Consider the following 10,455-nt stretch of genomic DNA (forward strand, 5'->3'; position numbering starts at 1 on the left):
TGGACTGCTTTAGTACCTCACAGATCAAACCCACTTGATTTTTTTTTTTTTACTTTGACAAGTTTTCACGTATATATACACCCATGAAACCATCATCAAAGTCAAGATAATGAAAATATCCACCACTCTCCCAAGTTTTTCCCCTGCCCTGTTAGAACACCTCCCTTCTCCCCTTCCTACTTCCCACCCCAGGCAACTGTTGCTCTGCTGTCACTCTAGTTCATACTTTCTAGAATTTTATAGAAATGCCATCATACAGTATGTACTTTTTCTCCCCCAGTCCGGCTTCTTTCATTCAGAAAAATTATTCTGAGATTCATCTATGTTATAGTATTTATCAAATAGTTCATTACTTTTTATTGTATAGTGGTATTCCATTGAAAATATATATTCTATTGTACGTTTAAATATTCAGCTGTTGATGGACATTTGGGTTTTCTTTTGGCAGGGGGCTATTATAAACAGAGCTGCTATGAGCATTTGTGTATAAGTCTTTGTGTGGACAACTGCTTTACCTCTCTCAAACCCACTTGATTTTTAACAGTATTAATTTTTATCAAATTCATGTTAACAAGTGAAAATCTACCACATGCTGTACTGTACTCATTATGCTCCCCCTGGAGATCTTTTTTTTCTTTTAGTTTAATAATTCTTATTATCAAATGTCAGCCCTTTAAACTATTGAATGGCAGTTATAAAAAGCTCTGGTCCCAATCTATGTCAAGTAAACCTTCCTCATCTCCGCGAATGTACCTCATGTCACATCACTGAATACCACCACACCCCCAGCCTACCCCAGATATGCTGGCACATTGTCCCTAATGTTCTTGGTTACCAGACCTGAATACTGTTAAGATTGATCAGAGCATATCCTAAGTTCTTTCGCACTATAAGATTAGTATTAATTTAGAGAATACTGCTTTTAGAAAACCAAAACCTTATAAAATAGATAATAAGAACCTGCTGTACAAAAAGTAAATTATATTAAATTAAAAAAAAAAAGGAAAGCCAAAACTTAAGGCAAATTGTGGTACACTGAGCCAGAAAAATGGCTGAATGCCCTAGGTAATGCACAGATTACTTTCTAAAAAATTAAGGTTAGAATCCCACATTAAGATCAATTTTTAATCTTTTAAAAATTAAAACCTTAGTTTAACTCACAAGACGCTACAAGATGTGATTCCTCATACCAACATGCTTAATATGCTTTTCACTTAAAGAATTAAGAGTTACTGATTTTAGCAGTGAAGTGCTATTATTTGGAATAGTATTGCTGATCCAACATCCACCCTTCAGACAATTTAGAAATATTTCTTCCTAATGTATCCTACTCTATTTTATACACTTTGTTTGCTGTAAATAATTTCTAACAGCATTGATAAATTTCTCTAGTGATGCTGGTTAATTAGCTAGCATTAACAAAACATTTAGCAAAAAATTATGAAGATACTAATTCAAAAATAAGAAAAACATTCAATCAGTCGAAGAAATACAAGCGGGATTCAAGTTTGTCTATGAAATCAGAGAAAGGATTTTCTTTTAATGCAGGGAAAATTATGGTGAAAATGCATTCTTAAATATGGCTAGTGTTCCTATAAACCATTACCTTTCTGGAGAGCACTTTGGCCATAGGAACAAAAGCCTTAAATATGTCCATCTCCAGCCTTGGTTATTCACTTATGAGAACCTACTTTGTAAAAAATTAAAAGATCTAAGGGTCTGTAAATGTTTCATGCTCGCCTAATAGGTTCTTCCCAGTCCTATACATTCTTTGGCTCTCAGCTCAAAGATTTACTTCTTCAAGACAGAACAGGCTGGCATTTACTTCTTCAGAGATGCCTTCTCCAACTTGTACATCCTGGCTAAGAAAGACTTCTTGGTTGTACACACTCCTATAAAGCTCCATTTCTTTCCATCATAGGATGTCTCAAGTTTGTAATTATAAATTATTGTGATTATCTGACTAATGTCTGTCTCCCCCAACTGACCAGGCCATAAAATTCATGATTACAGGAATTATATCTGCTTTTTCCAATCACTGCATCATATCCTTCAGAGGAATATACAAAGTATACAAAGTAGTGTACAAAAAAAACCCCCTTAGTATTAATGTGCATACAATGGAATGCTTCGCAATAAAAAAATGAAGCAGATCTGAGTTGATATGGGAAGAGCACCAAAGCAGGGGTAAAGGATGTATGGCAAAATCCAATCTGGATATATGAATGTGCATACTCATACATGTACATACTTTCTTATGAATAAAACATTTCTGGAAAGATACACCAGAAACCTAACAGGAGCTACCTATAAGAGAGAAACGATTGGAAGTAAATGAGAACTTACATTTCATTCTGCATTATTTGGTTTTCCTATACAGATACTAGTTTTAATAACATTTTAGAATTTGCTGGGTTGAATATACAGTGTAGTAAATCCAGCAATTATCAGAAGTATGAAACGAAAAATGCCCAAAACTTCTAAATTCAAATTTTTATAACATTTTAACATGTTCACAGAAAAATGGTTACACTTCTACCCTCAGTGTCCACCGTGTGGCATTACATTTAGAATTCAAACTCTTATAATGAAATTCTTTTGATTCTTTATTACAGAGGATTCAAGATAGAACAGGATGGCATTCACTTCTTCAGAGATGCCTTCTCCAATCTGCGCATTCTGGCTAAATTAGGTTTCTTGGTTGTATACACTTTTGTTTTTTAAAGAAAAGTATGCCTAATTTTGCAGTCAGATCATTTGGGTTGACACCAGCTTTGTAGCAATCTAGCCAGGTGAACAACTTCTGGCCTTATTTCATCATCTTCAAAAAGCAGGAGAAAATTTTTCCCTCATTGGATTCTCTTATTAAGAAGCAAATTCATGTAAAAGATTTGTGTTTGACACCTAGTTAACACTCAGTAAACACACACAATGTTTTTCATTCTGTCCATTTTGAATTATCCTTTACATGGGGTCAGTGTTTCTGCAAAATAATTAGCTAGGATGATGGCTAAAAACAGCTTCTTTCAGTTTTGACAAACGCACCGACTGACCAGTAAATGCACCACGGTAGTATAAGATGTTAACATTAGGGGAAACTGGGTAACGGGCATATGGGAACTCTGAACTACAACTTTTCTGTAAATCTAGAATTACAAATAAATCAAAAAAAACTAAAAATAAAGGAGCTATTTCCCATACCCAGATTCAAAACCAAGGAGTAGACGCAAAAATCTGCATTTGAAATAAGAAACCCAGCTTCTGAGGCAGGTGGTCTCAGACATTCAGATCACACACAAGTTTAGGTTAACACCTACACTGACTTTTTTTTAAATCACAGTCAACAACATTAAGTAAAATCAACGAGAATTTTATTTATCAGATATGAAACTGCTTTCTAAGAGTTCTGAAGAATTTCCACTCCTGGTAGTGACAAGCTAGATTATGCAGACCAACTCTACCAAGGAAAACTAATTAAAAGTACAGAATAAAATATTTGTTAAAATCTTAGAAGCATGGAAAAATGTTAATAAGACAGTAAGAAATTACTAACCCCAAACGGAAGGCAAAACAGGAAGCAAAAGGATAAGTAGAAGGAAGGCGCTTTTGCCCTGAGGGCAACTGCCAATCTCAAATTTGAACTACTGTCTGGTGAAACCAAAAGCCCTGGACTTATTCAAGGTAGGAAATCTTTATAGCAAACCTCCCAAATTAAGCAGGAACCTCAAAGTGCTATATTCTCAGAGATAATAAGTCCTGTTCAAAAGCCCAAATTCACCTCATCTGCGTTGCACCCCAAACCTTAAGCTATGAGCTTAAAGCCATCTCAGCATTCCTAGGCACCTGCATATCCAAATGTAATGAAAGGTGCCTTCATCCTAGACCTTAAATAATCCATAAAGTAATTTTCGAGAACAATAGGGGCAACAGAAAAGAATACAACGGAAGTCCATCCTATTAATGCACTTAAATATTGTCAAAAAGACCACACAGAAAAAACAATCATGCTTATTAAGTTTGAAAATACAGTGTCTGTAGCAGTACCTACAAGAAAGTCATTTACTAAAGGTGATAGAGCAAATCTGGCAAAGAACTAAACAGAACTTCTAGAAATAAAAATAACAGAAATCAAATTAAATGGGCAGGTTTAACCGTAAACCAAACACAGCTGGAGAGAGAATTAAGTGAGATGGAAGCAAGCTTAGAAGAAATCTTGTATGGCAGAGACTAGAGGATAAAAAATACTGAAAAAGCATTTTAGGACACAATAATGTCTAAAAAAGATTTAATACAAGTTCTAGGAGTAGATGACAGAATGGGCAGAATATTTGAAGAAATAAATAGCTAAGAATTTTCCATAACTAATGAAAGACAAGCCCTACAAATTCCAATCAGGATAAATAAAAAACCCACACTTAGATATATGAGTGAAAATGTAAGACAACAGAGACAGAAGTCACCTCAAAAGCACACAGAGAAAAGACTTAGATTAACTTCAAAGCCACAAAAGACTGACGACTATCTTCTCTTCAATAGACACCAAAAAACAACAGAACGTACTGTGTGCTCAATGTGCTGAAAATATGTGCTCAATGTGCTGAAAATAATTAAGGATCTTAGAATATTATACCCAACCAAAGCACCCTTTAAGAATGAAGGTGGGCTTCCCTGGTGGCGCAGTGGTTGAGAATCCGCCTGCCGATGCAGGAGACACGGGTTCGTGCCCTGGGCCGGGAAGATCCCACATGCCGCGGAGCAACTAAGCCCGTGAGCCATGGCCGCTAGGCCTGTGCGTCCGGAGCCTGTGCTCCACAACGGGAGAGGCCACAACAGTGAGAGGCCCGCATACCACAAGAAACAAAAAAAAGAATGAAGGTGAGGGACTTCCCTGGTGGCATAAGGGTTCAGAATCTGCCTGACATTTCAGGAGACACAGGTTCAAGCCCTGATCCGGGAAGATCCCACATGCTGAGAAGCAACTAAGACCGTGTGCCAAAATTACTGAACCTGCGCTCTAGAGCCCACAAGCCACAGCTACTGAGCCCGTGTGCCACAACTACTGAAGCCCACGCGCCTAGAGCCCGTGCTCTGCAACGGGAAGCCACTGCAATGAGAAGCCCACACACCACAATGAAGTGTAGCCCCCGCTCAACGTAACTAGAGAAAGCCTGCGCACAGCAACGAAGACCCAATGCAGCCAAAAACAAATAAATTTTAAAATAAGAATAAAAGTAAGTTTCCTTCAATTAAAAAAAAAGAATGCAGGTGAAACATACTTTCAGGCAAAAACATCTCCAGCACTCTCACTAATAAATGCTATTAAGTATATTCTTCAGGCAGAAGGCAAGTGATCCCAAACAGAAGATCTAAAGATACAAGAAGAAATGAAAGGAAATAAGGATATCAGAGTATACCTAAACTAATATTTTAAAAGACATAACATCACCACTGTGTAGTGTTAAATTTAAACTACCATAACATTGTCAGCGGTGAGAATAAGGGGGGAGGAAATGGATTATTCTAATGTTCTTAAGTAAGCATGTTATAATTTCTAGGGTGACTCCAAAATTTCAGAAAGAGAACATGTAGCTTCCAAAGTACAAGGAACACCAAGTAAATTATACCTATTTTTACATCAACCTAAAAGAAAAACAGGTTTTGGACAAATAAAAATACACACACACAAAAATCAGATTTAAACCTAATCATAGTGATTACATAAATCAACTAAAGGCTCCCTTTTAAAACGGTCAGACTAGATTTAACAAAATCCAATTACATCCCACTTATAAGAAACACATCTACAACATAAGGATACAAAAAGCTTCAAAGTAGAATACAATCCTTAACCAAAAGGTGGTATCACTGTTTTAAAGTTTAAAGAGATTAAAGTTGAGGACAAAAGGTTCAACCCACTACCCAATCAATATGTTACAGAAGATCTCAATGGAAAGACAGAGTTCATAACATGACTGAAGGCAAATCTTAACCCAAGAACTTAACAAGAAGAAAATCTTCCATTGGAGAAAGAGGGGGAAACAAGTGATTCAATCAGACCATCATCTGATTATTCTGTGGTCTATAGCTAGATGGCCAGACATCAAATGACCTACCATTCCAGTATACCTGATTCTGTTCTCCTTACTTTCAATGAGAAGGAAAGAAAGCTAATATTCATGGAGCTTACTCTGTAGAAGATTACATGCCTTCCTCTTATTTGCAGATTAGGAAGAAACTTGCTCAGCAACACACAAGTGAAAAAACTAGGAATTAAAATCTGACTTCCAATACCCATGCCAATTCCACTATTCCAAAAGCCCTATCAGCCTACTGCTACATAGATTATATAGTAACCTATAGTTATATTCCTTTACAGAAAATGACTACTTCATGGTGAAACAGCCAATCATTAAAAACTACAAATGTTTTAGGAATTCCCTGGCGGTCCAGTGGTTGGATACGACTCTGCACTTTTACTGCCCAGGGTGTGGGTTCAATCCCTGGCTGGGGAACTAAGATCCCACAAGCCACGCGGAACAGCCAAAAATTAAAAAGAAAATAAGAATTAAAAAATAAAAATTTTTAAAGAATATTTTTTTAAAAAGAACTACAAATGTTTTAAAGCAAAAGAGTTCAAGGGAGCCAGTAACATCCCAAGGAAAAAATTTCCCTTTACCTCAGAACGCATTATCTCACTCTAAATGCATTTTAAACAAATCTGTATTTTGGACATTGCTGTTCTATTAACAATTTCGGTGGTCCAGGGGCTCAGTACTTTACTTGATTCCAGCACAACCTCACAGAACATCTCATTCTTTATGCTCACTTTTTTCATTTCAGGGATATCAAAAGTCAACCTAGAACTAACTTTTGTATTACAGTCCCAAGCCAAATGAACTCCTATTTGAGAACACTATCTTCTGTTCAAGGGATCAAGGTATCATCTGACCCAACAGCAGAGAAACATACTGATATTTCGTGAAAATTCACTCAGCATTAACAATCTAAAACAATTTATTCACATTATCAGACATATGATGGAAGAAATCTTCAGGATTGTAAGTGCTTGAACTTTCCCTTGAAGCCCAGTGGAACCCAAGCAGGGTGCTTTTAAATTTCAAGCAGATGCATACAGTGTAACAGTTTAAGTCAAGGGAACTCCCTTTAAACCAATATAAAATCCTTAGTATAAATCATCACTGCTCAGTTATGTAACCTTGGATAAGTTCTTTAACTGCTCTGTACCTCAGCTTCCTCATCAAAATGTTGATACTAGCTATCTCCAGGAGCATTAAATGTGTTAATATACATGCAGAGTAAAACACTGCCTGAATAATTATGCAAGAATATTTTCTGCCTGTTGTGCTCTTCTTATGTACCCTCTTTACCTGAGAAAATAATTCAAATTAATAAACTCTTCAAAATTATAGCCTCCTTTCCCAATAAAAATCACAATGTACAAAACTTCTGAGCAAGTAAAAATACATCAAACTATGTAGCAGTAAAAGGCAGAGTTGATAACCAGAAGTGTAGAGGCCACTTTCCATGGCAAGCCAAGTAATGTGATCTAGTGATCTGCAGTCAGAGTACTAAGCAACTTACTTACAAGGATGAGTGAAAGCAACCATGCTCATCACCTTCTAACCCCTACTCTGCCCAACAGGGAGAGAACTTACTCAGATGAAATTAGTATGAAATGGGTCTCAATGTTACCGTTTTAACAAATTCCTTCATGTAAAGAAGGTTATAGATACTACACTATCTCCCACTTCCCCCACTTCCTTTTTCTTCAGGGCACTCATCACAACTCAACACTTTATATCCAGACAACCAATCTGCCTGTTTGGCTCATGAAATGAGGTGTATGTCCAAACAGGAGCTAAAATACTTACTCAAAGAATCAACTAAGAACACAAGTAATTACAGGTTTGATTAGACTTAAGGATATGAATAGATTGATCATTAGTTTTCTAAATTCATCAGGATTCATCCCTTCAATAATATTTCAAATTTACAATCAAGCAGAAAATAAAGCAAAGCAGTATGTTGACATCTTCATACCTTTAAGTCAATCAGATTCTACCTTTTTTAGCCCCTTTTCCTGCAAAAGGACGCTGTACTGAATACATTTTGGGGAGTTCAGAATCAGTCAGTCATCTCGAGGCAATATGGGCAAGTTGACTAAGTAATAAAAAAAAATAGCACCTGGATTATATTAGTTCTGGTACAAGTGTTGGGTGTTTTATTTTTAATCTCTAGAGGACAAGGCTGTCACATTTAGTATTAGCTTAGTAATTTTCCCTGTCAATAGGTCCTATATCAAAAATAGGTACTTTGCAACATATACATTTTATGAAAGTTTTCAGACTGGTATGAAAGGACCAGTCTTCTTAAAAAGTAAATAGCAATTTTAGATTTGTGCCATTAATTTGATCTCAGAAAACTTCAAAAGAAGCATGAGACTTTAGCCCCAGAAGATCACTGTAAACCTCAATTACCTCCCATCAGCTTTAAATAAGTTATTCTAAATATAAGGTTTTTCCTTTATCCAAAGGTGTATTACTTCCTAAGTGCGTATAAAAGTAGTATTAATTAAAGCCGACAAGAAATTAGGAACTAAATACTACTCTGCAAAGGTATTTTGATGCTACGTATTTTCAAAATGGCAAATTTCGTTTTCCAGCTCAGCTCTCCTGAAATCAGGCAAGCAGTTTTAAGTTGTGAGCTTTTAAAGCGCAGTCCTTACAGAATAATCAGACAGTGAGAGAATAAAATTGGGGCTCCTTGAGGACATCCTGTGCCCTGTTCTTGTACTCGGAAAACCCAGCCCTCCCCTATAGGAGCTCATTACCCGTCTCCCTGCCCTGCCTCTTTTTTTGAGGGCAAAGCGGGCGCACTGACAAGGCAGCAAACTACACACTTCGCTCAGTACATTTACGCCGCATTCCACCACCCAGTAATACCTCCTCCACCATAACCCCACTCACCTTAAAAACAAAACAACTAACTGGTTAACTATCTTAGAGTGGGAACGTGAACAAAGGAACTAACCTATAAGAAAGCAATAGAAGTCCTAGAAAAATTAAAAATATTGCAGGCCAAATCCTTTACTTCCACCTTAGAACTGTTCAGGCTTAGACTGATTAGGATCAATTCTCCCCAAATAAAAAACCCTGGTCAAGATACCCATCCTAATTCTAATTTGTACTTGAGATACACAAAAGAATCTCTTGTTAATAACAGCTAACGTAAGCGCTTTACACGTGTTAATTCTTTAAAATCCTAGCAGTGGAGGCCCTGCTTCATCATTCAGCACCTAACGTTCACACTTTCCTCCGGTACCAATAAAAAGATTAAGACCAAAGAGAAGCAGGGAAGAGTTGGAAACCCAAGGGCTGGACTTATTGGCTCACTATTCATTTTCACGTCCCACCATCTCCACAACTTTCAGTAAAGTAGGGACAACCAGACAGGGGTCTCCAATCAGGTCCCGCCGCCGGCCACGTGCTGAGGGAAGCCGCTGGGGGTTTCCCCTACCAGACCCATAGCCGCCTACAGTGGGCGGGGAGCCCAGGAGCCTCGCTGCCTCCCCGCCCCCTCCCCGCCCAGGGGCCTCGTCCCCCCACAGCCCCTCCCTCCCATCGGAATTCGCAGGCTCCGCGGTTCTTTCCATCCCCCAGCGGCCTCCCTCCGAGTATTATTTTTGCGTGAGCGGGGTCGTCGAGGCGGTGGTGGGCTACAGACCTGGGCCCGGGCCGCACCCCAGGCGCCTGCCGGTCCCTAGCGGCGCGGCCGCCGCCTCCTCCGGGCGCCCGGGCGTCGCCGCGGCCTCGCTCCCGTCCGCGCTGAGAAGCTGGTGGAGCTCAGAACCTCTTCGCAGACTAGCACGCGGGCCGCACCGACCCCCGCGCGTGTCCTGATCGGTTCCCCAGAGAAGCGCCGGCCGATCCCGCGGGCCCTCTCCAGCTTCGGGGTCGAGACTCCGCAAACGGCTCGGGCTCTGGCCTCACAGGACGGCCCCGGAGGCCCGGGCGGCCAGCGGCCTCCGCTCGCGGTTCCCCGTCCCTTCACCCCTTCCCTCCGCGCAGGCCGCCTCTACGTCCCCCCTTCCCCTTCGAGTTCCCGTCCGTTACCGGTGGCTAGCACAGGGAGCCAGGCGGCCGGAGCTGCGCAGGCAGTGACTCAGGGCGGCGGCGGGAGGAGCAGAAGGCGGCGCGGCGAGCAGATGGCGCTAAAAAAGACCCAAGAGCCCGCCGCTCGCGCTCATATACAATTAGCGTCAGCACGTAGGGCCCCTCCGCCGCCCTCCCCCTGGCCTCGCCGTCTCCTAGCAACGCGGGCGGGAGGCGGGTCCAGGACGGGTTGCCTAGCAACAGAAACCGTCCTTCTTTCCCCGGCGACCTCCAAACCTCCCGCGCCAAGCTTGGGTTCCTCGGGTTCCCGCCTCCGCCCCTT

At 40.0% G+C, this 10,455-nt stretch overlaps 1 protein-coding gene across 6 annotated transcripts in view; it reads right to left on the reverse strand.

The window, feature by feature from the left end:
- Positions 1 to 10,455, reverse strand: part of NAP1L1 (nucleosome assembly protein 1 like 1) — a 32,414-nt gene extending 21,959 nt beyond the window's left edge. Inside the window, exon 1 of one of the 6 annotated variants that reach the window (XR_010835843.1) lies at positions 10,134 to 10,455. The gene's annotated coding sequence lies outside the window, so the exon portion shown is untranslated. Of the gene's footprint in view, positions 1 to 9,744; positions 10,005 to 10,133 lie in introns of those variants that run through there. The other 5 variants (XM_067009771.1, XM_059081719.2, XM_059081722.2 and 2 more) reach the window with 5 other exon arrangements.

Source organism: Kogia breviceps, chromosome 12 (assembly GCF_026419965.1).
Source record: "Kogia breviceps isolate mKogBre1 chromosome 12, mKogBre1 haplotype 1, whole genome shotgun sequence".
Classification (NCBI taxonomy): Eukaryota; Metazoa; Chordata; class Mammalia; order Artiodactyla; family Physeteridae; genus Kogia; species Kogia breviceps.